Here is a 20,074-nt window from a genome sequence, read left to right as displayed (position 1 = left end):
TGTACTGCTGTTGCTCATTGCTATCAGCACGTTGCTCTCATTTGCTTCTCCAGTCTTTTTAATTTTGCTTCTCAGGTAGAGTCATTCCTTTCCATTAGAAAAGGAGTTTTATCGTGTTGCTACTCCTCCTTCTCCTTTCGTTCCATTCCTCATCTGGAATCCTCATTCCATTATCAATATATGTAATGTTGTCTCTGACTTACTTGGATGTATTCATCAATTGTATTAGTTTTATAAATATATATGAAACGGTATGTTTTCACTGGTCTCTGAGTTTTTTCTGCGTCACCACATAAATAACTGCATTTGTGCAGCAACTTAGGCTCCGCAGCATAAGTGCAAATTGTCGAAAGAGAAGAAAAGCATCCATACCCAAGGAATATTCAGCATTAAAGGAATACAAAAGAGGCAACAACCATAGAAGTAAGAAGCTGGCAGACATGGTCAAGAGGAAAGTAACAGAATGCCTTCTGTTCTCTGTCTCATGGTCATTCTCTATGTGCCTCAATTTTGTACGCTCCTTAATGGCCTCGAAGATACGTCTGGCAGTCAGAATGTTAAGAAAAAGAATAAAAGTGAATGGAAACATTGGTGTTAAAAAAGTTTCAAAATATTGAAAACTTGTCCACCGAGGGTCAGAATAATAACTGGACCTCATATCGCAGTGCCACGCCACATTGTTAATAATCCTCCCGGGATTAAATCGATGTTCTTTGAAGCAAAGAAAATGCAGATTATTGCTAGAATTCTCATTGCAGTTTTTTTTGTGCGATAATTAGTTTTCAGCTGATGAAAACAAATGGCGACAAATCGATCAAAAGAACAAGCAAAAGTGAACCAGACAGAACAATCGACAGTCCAGTGGCTCAGGGCACTGAAAGCACTACAAGCAGGAGTGAGGTTCAGGTAACATGGCGGATAGTAATAAATTCGAAATATACCAAGTATGACATCAAAAAAAATGTACAGGAGATCGGACGCTGCCATAGCCACGAGATAGAGAGTGCTGCATGTCTAAAGACCAAATTTTCCATGAGCTAGAATTAGAATCACCATGAGAACAAATGCCAGGGTGAGAATGGAAAACAAAAAGAGACTTTAAGTTACTGAAAAAACATTGTCCGTGACTGAATATGACTATCAGTAATTGTAGGAAGATAATTGTTTCATGGTCTCCAAGTTTTCTTTCTGCAATGAATGATTTCATTGACTTTGAAGGTTACTCTGACAGGCTGGAGTTTCCAACAAGACCATAGCATCCACACTAAGACACTCCTCGCAGACTGTCTTCTTGTAAATGGAGATTCTCCTCCCAGATTCAGAGCCACCTGAAACTACATAATCCCATAGAGCTTTCCAGCAAACTTCATGGAGAATTGAACAACAGCTGAGCATCAGACAATTATGCATACAATCTTAGTTGATAGCCAAAGACAAGATAACAATCTCAAACGAATGCCAATGGGAGGATCTTCACATAGACAAGGAATAATGGTTTTGTTACTGATGCCATTTGTTACTGTTTCAAAGGATAACCATAACAAAATGCAACGTGAGAAACATACTGTTGGACAAAGTAATGTGATCCTCTGTGGGAGAACTGCTGCCATAACACTTTGTACCCCAATATTGTGCATTTTTCCACAAATGACACAACTCACACTTTTGTTAGGGAAACGAATAATTCAACAATACTAATCATAGTTGGAACGCTGTGCTCAATACTCCAATGAGTAATCTGTCTTCACAAATATCATGTCCTCACACATTCAGAATCTCAGAAAAAAACACACTGGAATGTCAAAGCTCTCCAAGCTCTCCTCACCTATCACTCCATAACTACTTGCTAAACTCAAACATTGCCCACGTTATATTTGGGTTCCCATTTGTCGCAAGATGCCTGTGTTAGATCCACGAACAAAATGCCTTCTTATTAAACAAAGGGAAACACCGGGTGTCACAAAGATGTGACTTCAGAAAACCCATGTGCACCATAGCACGCTTCGCATGACCACAGAGCAAGCGCGAGAGAGCGTGCACCAGAGTTAGAGAGAGAGTTTTTTTTGACCGGCCAAGGCCGGAGCTAAGCTCAACTTCATGACGTGCTCATCAAAATGGATCAGAGTTAACACATTTTAGAGAAAAAGAATCCTATTCAGTGAAACAGACAATGCTGCAAATTATTTGATTTTAATCAGAAAATGTGAACACTGTCTCATGGCATCGGTATTTTCATGCCCAACATAGGGCAAGCCAAACAGAGAACAGCCAGGGAATTCCTAGAGGCATGGCACTCATCCACAGATTCTATCAACAAACACTTCGACCTGGACCTAATATACCAGCCACTACAGCGGCAGCTGGAACTGACAACTGGAAGCAGCATAGAAAGGCCACTATAAATGCCGGCGGAAACATCACACAAGCGCTTCACAGGAGGCTCCCAATCACTGAGGATATCACCTAGACAGGGGACGAAATGTTTGCAACACAAATTCCCAGCTGAAATCAGTAGTTCCCAGGGTAAAGGTTTGCTCGCTGAGCTGGAGGTTTGATATCCAGACGTTTGATTACTAAAGAATATCATCAGTGGCAACCTCCAAGTGAAGCGAAGTTGTTGTCTCTGCTTTTTGTTCATATCTTTCTCCTGGATGGGGTTCTTGGGTTTTGTGATGATGTCATTTCCAGTTCGTTTTCTGAGGGGTTGATAGACGGCATCTCGATCTATGCGTTTGTTTATGGCGTTGTGGATAGAGCGCCAGGCCTCTAGGAATTCTCTGCCATGTCTTTGCTTAGCCTGAACCAGGATAGATGTGTTGTTCCAGTCGAAATGATGTTTTTTTTTCATCCGTGTGTGGGGCTACGAGGGATAGAGGCACCACACGCTGCAGCACGGACGAACTTCAGAAAACAGAGGAGAACCACCTACACAACATTTTCAAGAAGAACGGATACACAAATAATTCAGTGTGCAGATTCCTCAAGAACCAACCACGACAAGCAGACCAAACACAGCTAGAAACCCTAACCACCTTACCATACTTCAACGAAGTGTCCGAAATGACAGCCAGATTACTAAGACCTCTTGGAATCCTAGTAGCACACAAACCTTGCAACACTCTCCAACAAAAACTCACAAACTTAAAAGACCCAGTACAACCCATGGACAAAACCAACGTCATCTACAAAATTCCACGCAAGGACTGCCACAAACATTACGTAAGACAAACAGGAAGATAGTTAGCCACCAGGATACAGGAACATCAGCTAGCCCCAAAAAGACATGACCCTCTTTCTCTCGTAGCCATCCACACGGATGAAAAAAGTACCATGTCTTCTGGGACGACACATCTATTCTGGGACAGGCGAAGCAAAGACATTCCAGATAATTCCGAGAGGCCTGGCACTCCAACCACAACGCCATAAACAAACGCATAGATCTAGATGCCATCTATCAATCCCTCAGAAAACGGACAGGAAATGACATCACCACATACCCCAGGAACCCCATCCAGGAGAAAGATATAAATAGAAAGCAGAGATAACAGCTTCGCTTCACTTGGAGGTCGCCAATAATGATGTTACCGAGCGAGGTAATGAAACGTCTGGATATCAAATCTACAGCTCAGTGAGCAAACCTACACCCTGGGAACAACTGATTTCAATTTACCCTGTTCACAGCCCTCAAAATCTTATGTACCCCGATCTCTGCTCTAAGAAAAGCAACTCGAAATTGTCCAGCATACTCTTTACAGCTACATTGCACCAGGCGAACAACATGTTGCCCAATCTATTTTTGACTCCTTCCAGGACAATAACATCCTCCCTGAGCTGCAGTGACCAGAACTGCATACAATGTTCCAGTTGTAGCCTAAACAAGTTACTGTCCAGCTTTAACAGGATTTCCCAGCTCAAATGGTCTTCACCTCGACTGGAAGTAAAAGGGGGCGAGGAGGTGTATTTCTGGTCAGGGATGAAACCACGGCTGTGCTAAAGGAGGACACTATGGATAGGTGGGACTGTGAGGCCTTATGGGTGGAGCTGAGAAACTAGGCAAGGCCAATTATGTCAACATTAGCCAGGAGCTGTGAAATATCGATTGGACACACCTACTTGAAGGGAAGTGCACATTTGGTTTGTGGGAGTCTTTCAAAGATAGATTGAAGATAGTACAGGATAGGCTTGTCCTTTCGAAGACAGCGGATAGGAAAGGCAAGATTCGTGAACTGTAGATGACAGGACAATTCGTGCGAATAGCCAAGAGGAAAAGTGAAGCGTACATAAGGCCCAGGCATCTATGAACACAACGGGAATTTGGGGAATAGCGGGAAAATTGGACTCGTCTTAAATGTGAATCAAGTGGGCTAAAAGTGGTAATGAAGTAACTTTAGCGAGCAGAATTAAGGAGAACGCCATGACGTTTAATGCTTACATAAGAAGCAAGAGGGTAACTCGAGAAAAGGTTTGTCCACTAAAGGATATGAAGGACGATTGTGTGTCGAACCTGAGAAAATGATTGATGTCATCAATGATTACTTTGCATCAGCATTCACTGATGGGAGGTACGTGATTAATGTTGAGATTAGAGATAGAAGTTTGTTAACTCCGGATCATGTTGACATAAGAAGGAAGATGTGTTGTGTAGCTAAATGATATTAAGGTGGAGAAATCACCAGGACCTGGTGGGATCTATCCCCGGTTTCTGAGGAAGGTGAGAAGCGAAACATTTGGGGCCCTGTGAGATATATTTGTAGCATCCTTAAACACAGGTCAAGTACTTGGTGGACTGGAGGGATGCTGAGATTGTTCCCGTGTACAAGGATTTTAATTGTGGTATTCCAGGTGACTACAGATCAGTGAGCATGACATCAGTGGTGACAAAGCTGCTGGATAAAGTGCTGACGGATAAAATCTCGTTATATTTGGAAAACAATAGGTTTATCAGTAATAGGAAACATGTTTCTTTGCGGGTGAGATCGTGCCTTACAAACTTAACAGAGTTCTTTGAGGAAGTGAATAAGTTGGTCGATGCAGGAAGCGCTGTACATATCTTAAGCATTGACTTGAGAAAGACGTTTGAGCAGGTTTCCCATGGTAAACTAATGGAAACACGTGAAGTCAAATGGTGTGCAAGGAGTTCTAATTAGGTAGATATGGAACTGGTTAAGCAACAGGAGACAGAGTAGTAGTTGAATGGAGATTCTCGAAATGGAGAATAGCGAAAATGGAGAATGGTGCTCCATAGGGATCGGTGCTTGGGCCACTGTTGTTTATGATCCAGTCAAATGATCTGGAAGAGGGCTTTGTGGTCTGGTGAGGAAGTTTGCAGGTGTCACGAAAATTGGTGGATTAGCAGAAATCATAGGGGAGTGTCAAAGACACAGGAGAATACAGATAGACTGCAGAGTTGGCAGAGAAGTGGCAGATGAATTTCACTCCAGACAAATGTGAGGTGATGCATTTTCGGAAGTCTATTTCGAGAGCGAACTATACTGAAAACCGAGGAGCGTTGGGAAAAATTGATGAGTCGGGAGATCTGAATGTTCATGTATATTGTACCCTGAAGGTTAATGCATAGGCGGTAAGAGTGGTCAAGAAGACATACGGTGTGGTTGCCTTCATCGGACGGGGTATTGAGGATACGAGATGGTAGGCCATCTTATAATTGTGCAAAACATGTCGGATAATGTTACAGATCCGGTCGCCACATTCACAAAAAGACATGAATGCTTTGGAGAGGGTGCAGAGAAGGGTTGTGAGGTATGGAAGTTGCTAGCCATGAAGAGAGGTTGAGTAGGTTAGGATTATTTCCGTTATAAAAAAGGAGATTAAGGGGGGGGGGGTGTCCTGATTGAGGTCTACAAAGTCATGAAGAGTATCGATAGGGTAGATAGAGATAAGCCTTTTTTCCCAATGGTGAGGGATTCAATAGTGACAGGTCATGCGTTCAAGGTGAGAGGAGAAAAGTTTAAGGGTTTTACACGCAGAAATTACTTTACCACAGAGGGTGCTATGTGGCTGGAGTGCGTTGCCAGCAGACGTAGTAGAGGCAGACATGGTAGATTCTTTTCTGCTGCGTCTGGACAGATGCATGAGTAGGTGGCGATCAGAGAGATGTCGATGCTAAGGAATTGGGCGACAGATTTCGAGAGTGGATTTGAATTGGCTCATTGCCTATCAACAAGTCAATATTTATTTCATCCGGAAACATACGTATTATTCACAACATACCACCTGCTAACATGTGCACTCTTCCAAATCATTTACGAATTTCACAAACAATAATGACTTAGCACTAATATATATAGTAAACCACTGGACACCAGCATTCAATAATGGAAACAGCCTTCTGTCAACATTTTTCACTTTGTATAACTGAACCAAGTTGCGACGTTACTCTGGATACCAAGTGCTTTTACCTTAGTTATCAATCTGCTGTGTATGGGTCGCGTCTAAGGCTTTGCTCAAATCCATACACCAACATAAATCTATTAGCCAAATTGGCAGCCCTTGTCACCACCTCGTATAACTCACCAGATTTGTGAGAAAACTCCTCCCTCTGACAAAACCGCGTTGATTATCCATGATCACACCCCAGCATCTCAAATGAAGATTAATTGTCTTCTTTCAAATATTCGGCAATAGTTTCCCATCACTGATGTCAAACTCAGTGGTCGGCAATTCGTAATCTATCTTGACCACATTACTTGGAAAGTGAAAACGCATTAGCTGTCCTCCAGTCCTCTGACATCTCCCCCGTATCTAGAAAGGAATTGAAGGTTTGCGTTAGAATCCCTGAACATGTTTCCTTCCTGCCCTTGGCTACAACTCCTGTCGACCTCAGGATTTGTCATATTAAACTCACCAATCCTGTATTACCTGCTCATATCAAATATAAGTTCATTAACGCGAGAGTGGGAGTAACGGTTTTGTTTTGTCTCTCCATGTTTCCCTCCCAACATAATTTGCATTGTTGCTGAGGTATGGTAAAATGTGTTCCCTGAACATTATTGTCAAATTCCAGTTTTCTGAATAAACGTCCAGACGAATTGAAAGATAGCGTTCTTAATAGATCCCTCGTAATGACCAAGAATGGCTCATTTATCTCTCTCTTTCTCCGACTCTCACTTTATACCCCCCACCCACCCAAAACCACCACGCCCCCCCCACCCGGGCACTCTCACACAAGCACACAATCATATGTAATTTATCATTCTGCCTTTCTAAATAATACTTTACTTCGCATGAGAAAGCAATGTCATCAGCTATTTCTTGGTTCCTTCAAGCATCTGACTGCGAATACACACAAATCCATCACAATGAAAATTAATCTCGAAGGCCTGTCAATTGTTCATCGTCCATTCACTGTAATGTAGTTCACAAGGTCCACTATGTTTGTCTGCATTCGCATTTTATTGTGCTCAAATATAGACAAACCAATATTTACCTAAATGATAATAAGAAGACGGAAGCCTTTGTCGGGTAATGAAACAAAAAATTTCAAGTTGGCTCCTAAAACAGCCGGGAAGCTGACGAACATCTCGGCTCATATTCAGATTCTTCTGAAGCACTCTCATGGACCTGAGTCAAATCCGGTAATGACAGAACTTGTCAATTACATAAATATTTGGAATTATAACTCCAATGTTGACCACCAAACCATTGTCAATTGTTGTCATGGAACAAACACCAAATTCAAATTTGGCTAATCAGTTTATCTTATGCCCCAGATACTGAAATAAAATCAAGCTTGAAATGTACTGTTTGGGATGACATTAAACCAATGAACTGATGCAATCTATGGAGTAGAAAACCAGACATTTTGAACAGTTAGCGGGAGAACAGCAAACAGCAGCCAAGCACACATCAACATAATGTCAGCTGGATAACTCTCGGAAAGGTAACTGTCGACAACAAGTTTGTGCAGAAGAACATCGAAGACTACCGATAGGAATCTGCAGAGAAAGCACAACATCCGTAGACAATAACTGATTTTGAAATTGTTGTGCCATTAATTTTTGAGGGTAATTATCAGACCACTTTTAAAGTTGGAGGGGAAAGATGGATTGAAGAGAAATGAGTTGTTTATAGATTTCTTTTTAATGGTGTCTGTTGCACTAAAAAAATAAAATTGTGAATTGTTACTTTAAATACTGACCTCTGGCATAGTTCTTTGCCTCGGGAAAGTAAACAGATTCCGACGAGTGGTGAGCTTCTCTGAGTGTCGAGTTTAAATTAACAGAGGGCTTTACACTGTGGCACAACAATTTGGGGTCTCTGGACCGTGATTGGAACAGGTTTCGACAGATACAATCTGAGATTTGAGCAGATATGAATAAATTCGTGGAATGATAAATGCCCAGTAGATGAAGACACTCAGCGGTTAGTGTCGTAGATCTATAAATACAACGTTGTCGAGATAATGTGATAATTTTCGGTTGGTTGTAGTTGGTCAAATTAGAAGTGAGAAAATGGCACTTTCAAATCGCTAAAGAGGTTTTGGGGTTTGAAAATGATTCCGAAATTTGCCAAGACCTTTGAGAAAGAAGAAAACTCTGTTCATTGAATGAGCAAAGATGCTAGAATTGGGGTTAACCAAGAACAAAGGTGGAGCTGAAATTGAAAGGGAATTATTCAAACAATTAGGAGTGTGAGAAACCGGCTCGAGCAGTAGAGTTAGAATAAACTCAAATTACAGAGAAGTAACATGCAGTTAGAAGACAAACAAAGAGAGAGAGGTAAAAGAGAGAGGGAGAATGTTCTTATATGAGCAAAGAGAAAGAGAACAAAGAGACAGAGAAAGGCAGAGAGAAGAAACGAAGAGCGAAACAGAGAGAGAAGAAACTGAGAGAAAGGAGTGAGAAGCCATTTCTCTGAGCAAATAGAGGGAATTTGAACTGGAGAAGTTGCGACCTAGTCAGCAAAGTCAAATTAACGGGATGGAGATGGAAAGAGAAGGTAGTTATGTTTACAAATATTTCAAAACTATGCAATATTTTGATGAGAAAGATATTGAAACCTTTTTTCATTTGATTTGAAAAAATGGCAAAGCTGATAGAGTCTTCGGTGGATTAATGGGTAATGCTACTTCAGACAAAATCGGTAGGCAAAACTCGTGAGTTATTTGTCGAACCGTCAAATTAGAGGTCAGGAGATTATAAAGAGGTCAAACAAGCTATTTTAAGTGCGTATGAATGAGTACCAGAAATATATACATAGCGGTTGAGAAACATAAAGAAGGAAGCAGGTCCGCTATATGTTGAGATCTAAAGAATTAACCAAAGTCATTTTGACAGACTCGTGTGGGCCGTAAACATAGATAAGTTCTATGAGTCTCTAAGATAGATTATTCTGCTGGTGGAATTTAAAAACTCAGTTCCAGAGACATTAAGAATTCAAGGGAATGATCAGAAAGGTCAGGAAGTGAAAAGGGCAGCAAAATAAGCAGAAGAATACATGTTGGTGCAGAATACAAACTCCCGGTCAGAATTTGGTCCAGTGAGGGGTAGAATTTGGGAATATGGGCGATCTTATACTACGATACAAAGAGTAGATAATTATTTACGACTGGTTAAAAAAATAAACTCGAGAGGGTGAAAAGGAGGTGAAAGCCTCAGGTGTTTTCATTCTAGTGGAATGTGACATGGAAAATGAGAGTGCTGGTAGTTTCAGAAGGACATTATGAAGAGGTGTTTGTAATGTAGGCATCTGGGACATGTACAGTTACAGTGCTGGTCGTTAAGGAAAGACACTGTGGAAATCGATACAAGAAAGTGAACCAGTGGAATTAGAGAAAGTAATAAAGGAAACCGCAAGAAAATCTGAGGCGCTGCAAGGGAGTACACAGCCAAGACAGAGGCTGAGTATGGAGTTATTCCGTGATCTCTAAAAAGAATTCTCCTCTGTGGGTAAAATTAACACAGAAAGAACGGAGTGAGCAGGGCAAGAAATAACAATTTGTAGCAAGAAATAACAATTTGTCAGCAACAGAATCTAACCAGTTTGTTAATATTAAAACATGACAAATTTGCACTATTTCTGGTATATTTCTCGAATGTGTGGTAATTTCTGGGATATATGGGCAGAAATTTAGTGTTCCACCATTTAAAATCTCGTGGCGTGATAACTCAAGACTGGAGAAGTAAGAGTGGAACTGATTTACAATTTGTCAGTTCCAGGAATCTACTTTATTCCTAGGAATGACTTAGAAAGGTCCAAGGTAAGACTGGCACCCACTGTTTTAGAGAAGCTCAAGGGAGACCCAGAAACTGAGTCGGTAGGAGAAAAATACTCTGGTATTTTCCCAGAGTGTGTAGTAGCAAGATGCTACTGTCATAAATCATAGCACAAATTAAAAGGAAAAATATCGATGAGGTGTTAAGGTTCAGTTATCGGACACCCTGTTTGACGTAATGGTGTGGAAAAAACCTGAACTGGCACAGGGTTTAGAACATAGAACATTGAAAAGGCCCTCATGACCACGATGTTGTGCCGAGAATTAATTCTAATGTAAAATATAGTAACTTAACCTATGCACCCCTAAACTCACTGCTATCCATGTGCATTTGCTGCAGTCGCTTAAGTGTCCCGAATGACTTTGCTTCCACCATCTCAGCTGGTAATGCATTCAATTTATTCACAACTCTCTGCGGAAAGAACCTATCTCTAATGTTTCCTTTATACATTCCTCCTAATATCTTCGAACTAAGACTTTTTGTACCAGTCAATCCTACCCTGGTAAAAAGTCTCTGGCTATTGACTCTAACAATTCCTCTGATTATTTGGTACACCTCGATCAGGTCTCCTCTCTTCCTTCTTCTCTCCAGAGAAAAAAGTCCGAGCTTATTCAACCCTTCTTCGTAAGGCAAGTTCTCTAATCCAGGCAGCATCCTGGGAAACATTCTTTGCACCCTCTCCAAAGCCTCTATATCTTTCCTTTAGTTTGACAGAAGTGTTTAGTCTTGAAAAGCTTAGGGACTTGCAATAGAAAGAAAACATGAAAAAAGATATATATGTGAATGAATACTCTGAAAACGAGGCAGAGAATATTTCTGAGTGTTATTATCTAAAAGATAGAATCGTAAGATGAAAATTAATAAAGCGGCAGGTTATTGCAGAGGACAAATGGGCCAACTGGCACCAGATTCTGTTACCAGTCGCATACAGACTGGAGGGTTACAGGTAGCACATGAATGACCTGTTGGAGGTCACCTAGGGGTACAAAAGACTAAGGTACAAAACCATCTTTATTGGCCTGGAATGCACAAGAATGTGGTTAACCTTTGCCATATATGTCATACATGTCAAATGGTAAATACGCCAAAGCGGTCATAAATCCAGCACCTTTGTTGCCAATTCCTGCATTTGAAGAAACTTTCACATGATTATGTAGGTCCCCTCCTGAGAACGAAAAAAGATAAAGAACTGGAGAAACAGGTATTAGTTATTATCCCGCAAAGTGAGGAATCAAATGTAGATGTTGCGATTTTGATGTCCTTAAAATATGGAAAAACATGAAGAAGTCATTGAGGAGTGGGATAGATTAGCATACGCTCTGTGTCAGGAGCTAAGAACAACGTTGAAGTGTTTGTTATTGCAGTATGAGGACATAAGGAAGAATCAGATTGGGAGAACTAATGGTCTTGCATATGATGTAGTAGCAGGAAATATTGTTTCGATAAAGCCATACTCCCATTGGCTTAATAATTTCAAAGCCAGACAGGTCGAGAAAGTTTGACAAGCCAGTTACACAACAAAGTGCTGCTTACGGTGTGGTTTTTGCCAGGTGCTTTTTCAGGAATGGCGAAAGAAAACTCTACGTTTTTCAACGCCAAATGGGCCATATCAATTGAAAATGATGCCGTATAGAATTAAGAATGCACCTGGCACATTCCGAAGACTCATGAACAGAATTATGGCTGGATTAAAAAACTGCAGTGGATTTGAACGACGCAGTTATCTTTAGAGAGTTCTTGAAAGATCCCATAGTACAGTTCGCAGAGGTCTTTGAAAGACTATGAGAAGCAAAACTGAATTGCGAAGGTAGATCTGACGTTCTTGGGACAATAGATTGGTCATGGATTGTTGGTCCCGAAGAACGCAATGACGCACCAGTTTTAGTTACGCCAAACTTTTCAAAATCTTTTAAAGTTGCCATTGATGCTAATGACATAGTGTTGGAGCTGTACTGCTTCCGGAAGGTGATGATAGGATTGAATTGGCAGTTGCTTACTTTTCGAAAAAAAAGTCAACATCCACCAGAGAAAATACCCCATGATCGAATAAGATCTATTGGGGTTTGGTTTTGAGATAACAATATTTTAATACATATGTCATTAAACGATGTGCTGGAGACGATTGTGTACACGGATCACAATCCTCTTACATACTTGGAACGGTTTTAATAAAAGAATGTGTGAATATTTCTTTGGAACCTTATAGAACATAGAACATAGAACGATACAGCACAGAACAGGCCCTTCGGCCCACGATGTTGTGCAGAATATTTGTCCTAGATTCAGCACACATCCATGAACCTATCCAATTGCCGCTTAAAGGTCGCCAATGATTCTGACTCTACCACTCCCACAGGCAGCGCATTCAATGCCCCCATCACTCTCTGGGTAAAGAACCTACGCTGACACCCCCCTATACCTTCCACCCTTCACGTTAAATTTATGTCCCCTTGCAACACTCTGTTGTACCCGGGGAAAAAGTTTCTGACTGTCTACTCTATCTATTCCTATGTCATCTGAGACATCACTATCAAATCACCACTCATCCTTCGCCGTACCAGTGTGAAATGGCCTAGCACTCTCAAACTGTCCTCGTACGACTTATTCTCCATTTCAGGCACCATCCTGGTAAATCTTCTCTGCAACCTCTCCAAAGCTTCCACATCTTTCCTACAGTGAGGCGACCAGAACTGCACTCAGTCATCCAAATGTGGCCGAACCAAGGTCCTGTACAGCTGCAACATCACTTCACGATTCCTGAATTCAATCTCTCTGCCATTACACAATAGGCCTTCTTACACGTTCTATCCACCTGAGTGGTAACTTTCAAAGTTCGATGAACATAGACCCCAAGATCCCTCTGCTCCACCACCTTACTAAGAACACTTCCGTTAACCCTGTATTACGCATTCTTATTTGTGTGGACAACCTCACACTTGACAGAGTTGAACTCCCTCCGCCACTCCTCAGCCCAACTCTGCATCATATCTAAATCTCTTTGCAGCCGACAACAGCCCTCCTCACAATCCACAACTCCACCAATCTTCATATCATCTGCAGATTTGCTGACCCACTCTTCGACTCCCTCTTCCAAGTCATTAATAAAAATTACAAAAGCAGAGGAACCAGAACTGATCCCTGCAGAACTCCACTTGTAGCTAGGCTCCACGCTGAATATTTACCATTTACCACCACTCTCTGATTTCGACCGGTTAGTCAGTTTTCTATGCAACTAGTCAAATTTCCCTCTATCCCATGCCTCCTGACTTTTTGCATAAGCCTACCATGGCGAAACATAACAAATGCCTTACTAAAATCCATGTACACTACATCCACTGGTCTACCCTCATCCACATGCTTGGTCACCTCCTCAAAGAATTCAATAAGACTTGTAAGGCAAGACCTACCCTTCACAAATCCGTGCTGGCTGTCCCTAATCAAGCAGTGGCTTTTCAGATACTCATAAATCCTTTCCCTCAGTACCCTTTCCATAAATCCTATCGCTCAGTACCCTTTTCATTACTTTGCCTCCCACCGAAGTAAGACTAACTGGCCTGTAATTCCCGGGGTTATCCCTATTCCCTTTTTTGAGTTTGGGAAAGAACGAGTCACAGGTGGACCAGCTGGAAGTGAGGAAGTCGGGCAAGTTGGAAGAGAATTCAATAAACTTTTCGAATTGTGGACAAGAGAGAGAAGCAGGGGCGATAATTTCATCTATGTATTGGAGGAAGCATTGTCGATGGGGGCTGGGATAGACGTTGAACAAGGAATGTCCTACGTACCCAATGAAAAGACAGGTGGTCCCGTGCCCACGTGCTTATACATACTCCCCCACCCCCAGCCAGAGGAGAGCGAGAGTAATTCATAACAGAAGTTATAGAGGGTGAGCTCGGGTTCACCAGGTGGAAGAGTGTGATAGTGATTGGGCGCAGTTGAGGCCTTTACTCCAGGAAGAAGAGGAGAGTCCTGAGACTATCCTGGTGGGGGATGGATGTGTAAAGGGATAGTACGTCCATGGGAAAAAGAAGGCTGCTGGAGCCTGCGTGTCAGAGGTATCAGTGATGTACGTGGACAGGGACTGGACAAGGAATAAAAGACAGAGTCATTACAAGAAGCGATGAGTTTTCTGTGGCAAGCTCAGATTAAAGCAATTGATCTTTTTTGTAGTTCTCTTTGCGTATTTTCGTACGTAGAAGCGAGTTGTGCTATCAGAGGACTATCAGCTTGGAAGCTGTTGGGTGGGATGACCAGACAAAGGAGGTCAGTTATCGTAGTAGATGCTGTGGCCTGATGGTCCATGGGTTGGCCATGGTCTGGGGAATATAAGAAATGGTATTTTAGAGCTGAAACTCAACCTCTGCAATGTGGAGGTCAATATACCAGTCTACAGCAGCACCATCCTTACCGGCAACTTCAGAAGACAGTCAGGTTTGTGTCTATCCGCATGGTGTGCATTAAGTTTGGGGGTATTGGGTTGGAATAGGTGAAGGGGTTTGCAAACAAATTGAGGCACGCAATGTTCTCAATGAACAATTCGAGTGCTTTAAAAGGGCAGGAGGAGGGCCTCAGATGGCGGGAAAGTGCTGGAGCTGGGCGAAGTTGGCTGTGTGATGGGAAAGGGACTCTTGCCCAAAACATTGGGCATGGAGGCTAAGACAGTGCAAGAAGAGTTCAATGCCATTTCGAGTTCATTAATGTGGCAGCGCATAGATAAGCAAAGCTGAGATGTTTGCTGAGTACGGTTATGTTTCCTCCTCAATCTCGCTTCTGCAAAACCAAGCTTTTCCCTGTCACTAAAATCTCATCTGCCATTCTCCCTCTTCCTTCGTACTGTTTCCTTGAAATCCTACGTCTCTTGCACTACTCCTTCTGCTTCTACATATTCTTTCACTGACGATATCCCTTCACGTTATTCTGCTACCACTCTCACTTAGAGTTCCAGAAATTCCTCAGTTACTCTGACTTGCTCTGGCCACCCCTTTCGTTTTTGCGTTGCAACTGGAAAGATGAAAGCTGCTGGCTTCTTCGTTGTTATTGATTATCAATGAATGAGAGATTGAGATGATCAATATCTAATACGAACAGAAAATAGCGTATGTCTGTCACTGCCTGATTCACCAGCTACGCGATGATTTTGTTCCCCATGGTTCTGTGTGGAACTTCTTTCTGTATCTGTGTCATAGTGCTTAACCAAACCGCCTCACCACCAATCGAACAAATATCTCCTGAGAATCAGAAGTTTCTTGTGACAACGTTGTGAAGGCAGTGAGCACATTCTTCAAACAAGCCATGCCCTGTCCTTTTGTACTTTATCATTTCAACTGATGTTCAAATGTTATTTGAGTTGAGTTCAGAATGAACTCTTTTACCATCCAGACAGCATTTGACTCTTTTGGTATCAAGGACCCTGAGGAAATTGTGATCAATGGGAATCAGAGGAAATTCTGTGCTGTTAATTTCCTCACTGAACAATGGGAAAGCAAATCCCTGCAAGAAGTCTTCCATGTAAATGCTATTCTCACTGGGTCCAATATATTGTTCTTTCACTATCATTTGCTGCAAATCATTTGCTGCGACAGTTCTGCCTACCTCTCCAGATAACCTGTCACACCACTGAAACACGTTCTGACCCTGCTATATGAAGGATGTTGTGAAACTTGAAAGGGCTCAGAAGAGACATAAAGGGATGATGCCAGGAATGCAGTCGTTTGATATGCATCGGGAAACCGAGTACACTGGGTATTTGCTCCTTAAAGCATCGGAGGCTGAGGGGAGTCGTTATAAAAGTTGATAAAATCATGATTTGGAGATGCTCGTGTTGGACTGGGGAGTACAAAGTTAAAAACGCGCAACACCAGGTTATATACCAACAGATTTAATTGGAACGTCTAGTTTTTGGAGCAGCACACATTAATCAGGTGGTTGAAGGAGCGGCATTCCGAAAGCTAGTGCCTCCAAGTAAATGCATTCGACTATAACCTGGAATTGTGTAATTTTTCACTTCATAAAACCATGAGAGGCAGCAAAGTTGGAGAATATCAATCAGCACTCAGAATCGGAGTCTCGTAATGCCAGTAGTAACACATACAGTCTCATTGTGAGGGAGCAGAGTGGAGTGGGAGCAGGAGGATTACGTGTATCTTGGAGTCACAGAAACAACTTTCCGATGCTGGGAACTGACTGCACTGAGTTTGTTGGAATCGTAGAAAAAGCTGCCAGTTCATTGGCGTATACTACAGCGCTATGAGCGACCGTCTGTAAATTGCTATCAGTTAACAAATTTTCTTTTTTGCAATTCTGAAAGTAGTGCTGCACTCAGAAATAAAAGGAAAAAGTGCAATTGTAAGGCAATTTAGCAATCTGAGTAAGCCACAGTTTCATAAGGTACTGAACTCTCATGCTATTTTCTTGATGTTAACTTAATACTACATAAATAATGAAGTAAGACGACGTACGTTGCAGGTGAAGACATGGATGCATATGTTCGTCAAGTGCAAAATGTGTTCTATTACATTGGGTAGTCATAGCCCTGCTGGTAGACTTACAACGGGCCTTTGAAGTGAGATAACCACTGGAGATTCAGTGGGTCATATATGGTGCTGAGAGATAGAACATAGAACATAGAACATAGAACATTACAGCGCAGTACAGGCCCTTCGGCCCTCGATGTTGCGCCGATCAAAGCACCCCTAACCTACACTAAGCCACTATCCTGCATATACCTATCCAATGCCCGCTTAAATACCCAAAAAGAGGGAGAGTCCACTACTGCTACTGGCAGGGCATTCCATGCACTTACGACTCGCTGGGTGAAGAACCTACCCCTAACATCTGTCCTATATCTACCCCCCCTTAATTTAAAGCTATGCCCCCTTGTAATAGCTGACTCCATACGTGGAAAAAGGTTCTCACTGTCAACCCTATCTAACCCTCTAATCATCTTGTACACCTCTATCAAGTCACCCCTAAACCTTCTTTTCTCCAATGAAAACAACCCCAAGTGCCTCAGCCTTTCCTCATAGGATCTTCCTACCATACCAGGCAACATCCTGGTAAACTTCCTCTGCACCAGTTCCAGTGCCTCCACATCCTTCCTATAGTATGGCGACCAAAACTGCACACAATATTCCAGATGCGGCCGCACCAGAGTCTTATACAACTGCAGCATGACCTCAGGACTCCGGAACTCAATTCCTCTACCAATAAAAGCCAGTACGCCATATGCCTTCTTCACTGCACTATTTACCTGGGTGGCAACTTTCAGAGATCTGTGTACATGGACACCAAGATCCCTCTGCTCTTCCACACTACCAAGTATCCGACCATTAGCCCAGTACCCCATCTTTTTATTACTCTTACCAAAGTGAATCACCTCACACTTAGCTACATTGAACTCCATTTGCCACCTTTCTGCCCAGCTCTGCAGCTTCTCTATATCCCATTGTAACCTGCCACATCCTTCCTCACTGTCTACAACTCCTCCGACTTTCGTATCATCTGCAAACTTGCTCACCCAACCTTCTAACCCTTCCTCCAGGTCATTTATAAAAATGACAAACAGCAATGGTCCCAAAGCAGATCCTTGCGGAACACCGCTAGTGACGGCACTCCAAGATGAACCTTTGCCATCAACTACTACCATCTGTCTTCTTCCAGCCAGCCAATTCCTAATCCAAACCTCCAACTCACCCTCAATGCCATATCTCTGTATTTTCTGCAGTAGCCTACCATGGGGGACCTTATCAAACGCCTTACTAAAATCCATATATACCACATCTACCGCTTTCCCCTCATCTACCTCCTTAGTCACCTTCTCAAAGAATTCAATAAGGTTTGTGAGGCACGACCTGCCCTTCACAAAACCGTGCTGACTATCCTTGATCACATTATTCTTATCCAGATGTGCATAAATCCTATCCCTTACAATTCTCTCTAAGACTTTGCCCACAACAGAAGTGAGACTCACTGGCCTATAGTTACTAGGATTATCCCTACTCCCCTTCTTGAACAAGGGAACCACGTTTGCTAGCCTCCAGTCCTCTGGCACTACTCCTGTAGACAAAGAGGACACAAAAATCAAGGCCAATGGCTCTGCAATCTCCTCCCTTGCTTCCCAGAGAATCCTAGGATAAATGCCATCAGGCCCAGGGGACTTATCTATTTTCACCCTTGCCAGAATTTCCAACACCTCTTCTCTACATAGCTCAAAGCCATCCATTCTACTTATTCGTGCCTCAGTATTCATATCGACAACAATGTCCTCTTCCTGAGTGAATACTGACGAAAAGTATTCATTCAGTGCCTCCCCAATCTCTTCAGCCTCCACACGCAGCTTCCCATTACTATCCTTGATTGGACCTATTCCTACCCTAGTCATTCTTTTATTCCTAACATACCTATAGAAAGCCTTAGGGTTTTCCCTAATCCTACCAACTAAGGACCTCTCATGTCCCCTCCTTGCTGCTCTTAGCTCTCTCTTCAGGTCCTTCCGGGCTACCTTATAACTCTCAATCGCCCCTATTGAACCTTCACGCCTCATCTTTACAAAGGCCGCCCTCTTCCATTTAACAAGGGATTCCAATTCCTTATTAAACCACGGCTCCCTCACACGACCCTTTCCTCCCTGTCTGATAGGTACGTACTTATCAAGGACACTCAATAGTTGCTCCTTGAACAAGTTCCACATATCAATTACGCTCTTGCCTTGGAATCTACTTTTCCAATCCACACATCCTAAGTCATGCCTCAACGCATCATACTTTCCCTGCCCCCAGCTATAACTCTTGCCCTGTAGTACACACTTATCCCTCTCCATCACGAGTGTAAAAATCACCGAATTGTGGTCACTGTCCCCAAAGTGCTCACCTACCTCTAGTTCTAATACCTGGCCTGGTTCGTTACCCAGAACCAAATCCAGTATGGCCTCACCTCTTGTTGGCTTATCTACATATTGTGTCAGGAAACTCTCCTGCACACATTGCACAAACACTGACCCATCTAACGAACTGGAGCTATAGCTTTCCCAATCAATATCAGGAAAGTTAAAGTCTCCCATAACAATCACCCTATTACTGTCACTCTTCTCCTGAATCATCTTCACAATCCTTTCTTCAACGATTCTAGGACTATTAGGAGGCCTGTAAAAGACTCCTAACAGGGTGACCTCACCTCTCCTATTCCTAACCTCAACCCAAACTACCTCAGATGGCAAATCTTCGTCCATCTTCCTTTCCACCGGTGCGATAGGTGAACATCGCACAGATTAAGAAGATCACACTACAGACGCGACGGCCTGGAAGAATAAAAGGAATGGGTGCCTCTTCAATCGAAAGGAAACAGTCAGGGAATACGGCGATAAACTGATGTATCTCTAACAATTCAGTTTTCCAGTTTTGAAGCTGATGGAAGTGTTGGCTGCTTAGGGAAGTACAGACAGAACCATGCTTACAGTACCATGCACAGTCCGACTGTTCAGGACGGGAGGGAGAAGAAGGAGGAGCAATAATCAGAGGGGTTTCAGTCAATTGAAGAAGATGTCAGCGTTTCCGTGACTGTAAATGTCATTTCAGTATGGTTGAGTCAAGAATGTCATCATGTGTGCAGGAGATTCGTCTGGGGGCCAGTGAGCAATCACACTTCTTGTCCATGTTAGGAAGAATGATATGGGTAGGAAAGGTGAAGTGGTCTGATCTTCATAATTTTGGAAGCTAGGTGGATGGTTAGCAAGCAAGACCGGAACTGTAGAAATCGCTGGAATAATCCCAGTATTTTGCACAAATGGGAATAGTACTTGGGGGTTTTGGCAGATGAGACAGTGACTGGAACGATAATGCAGCTGG

This window comes from Chiloscyllium punctatum, chromosome 14 (assembly GCF_047496795.1).
Source record: "Chiloscyllium punctatum isolate Juve2018m chromosome 14, sChiPun1.3, whole genome shotgun sequence".
Classification (NCBI taxonomy): Eukaryota; Metazoa; Chordata; class Chondrichthyes; order Orectolobiformes; family Hemiscylliidae; genus Chiloscyllium; species Chiloscyllium punctatum.
The sequence above is the reverse complement of the archived record's forward strand: the minus strand, read 5'-3'. Positions refer to the sequence as shown.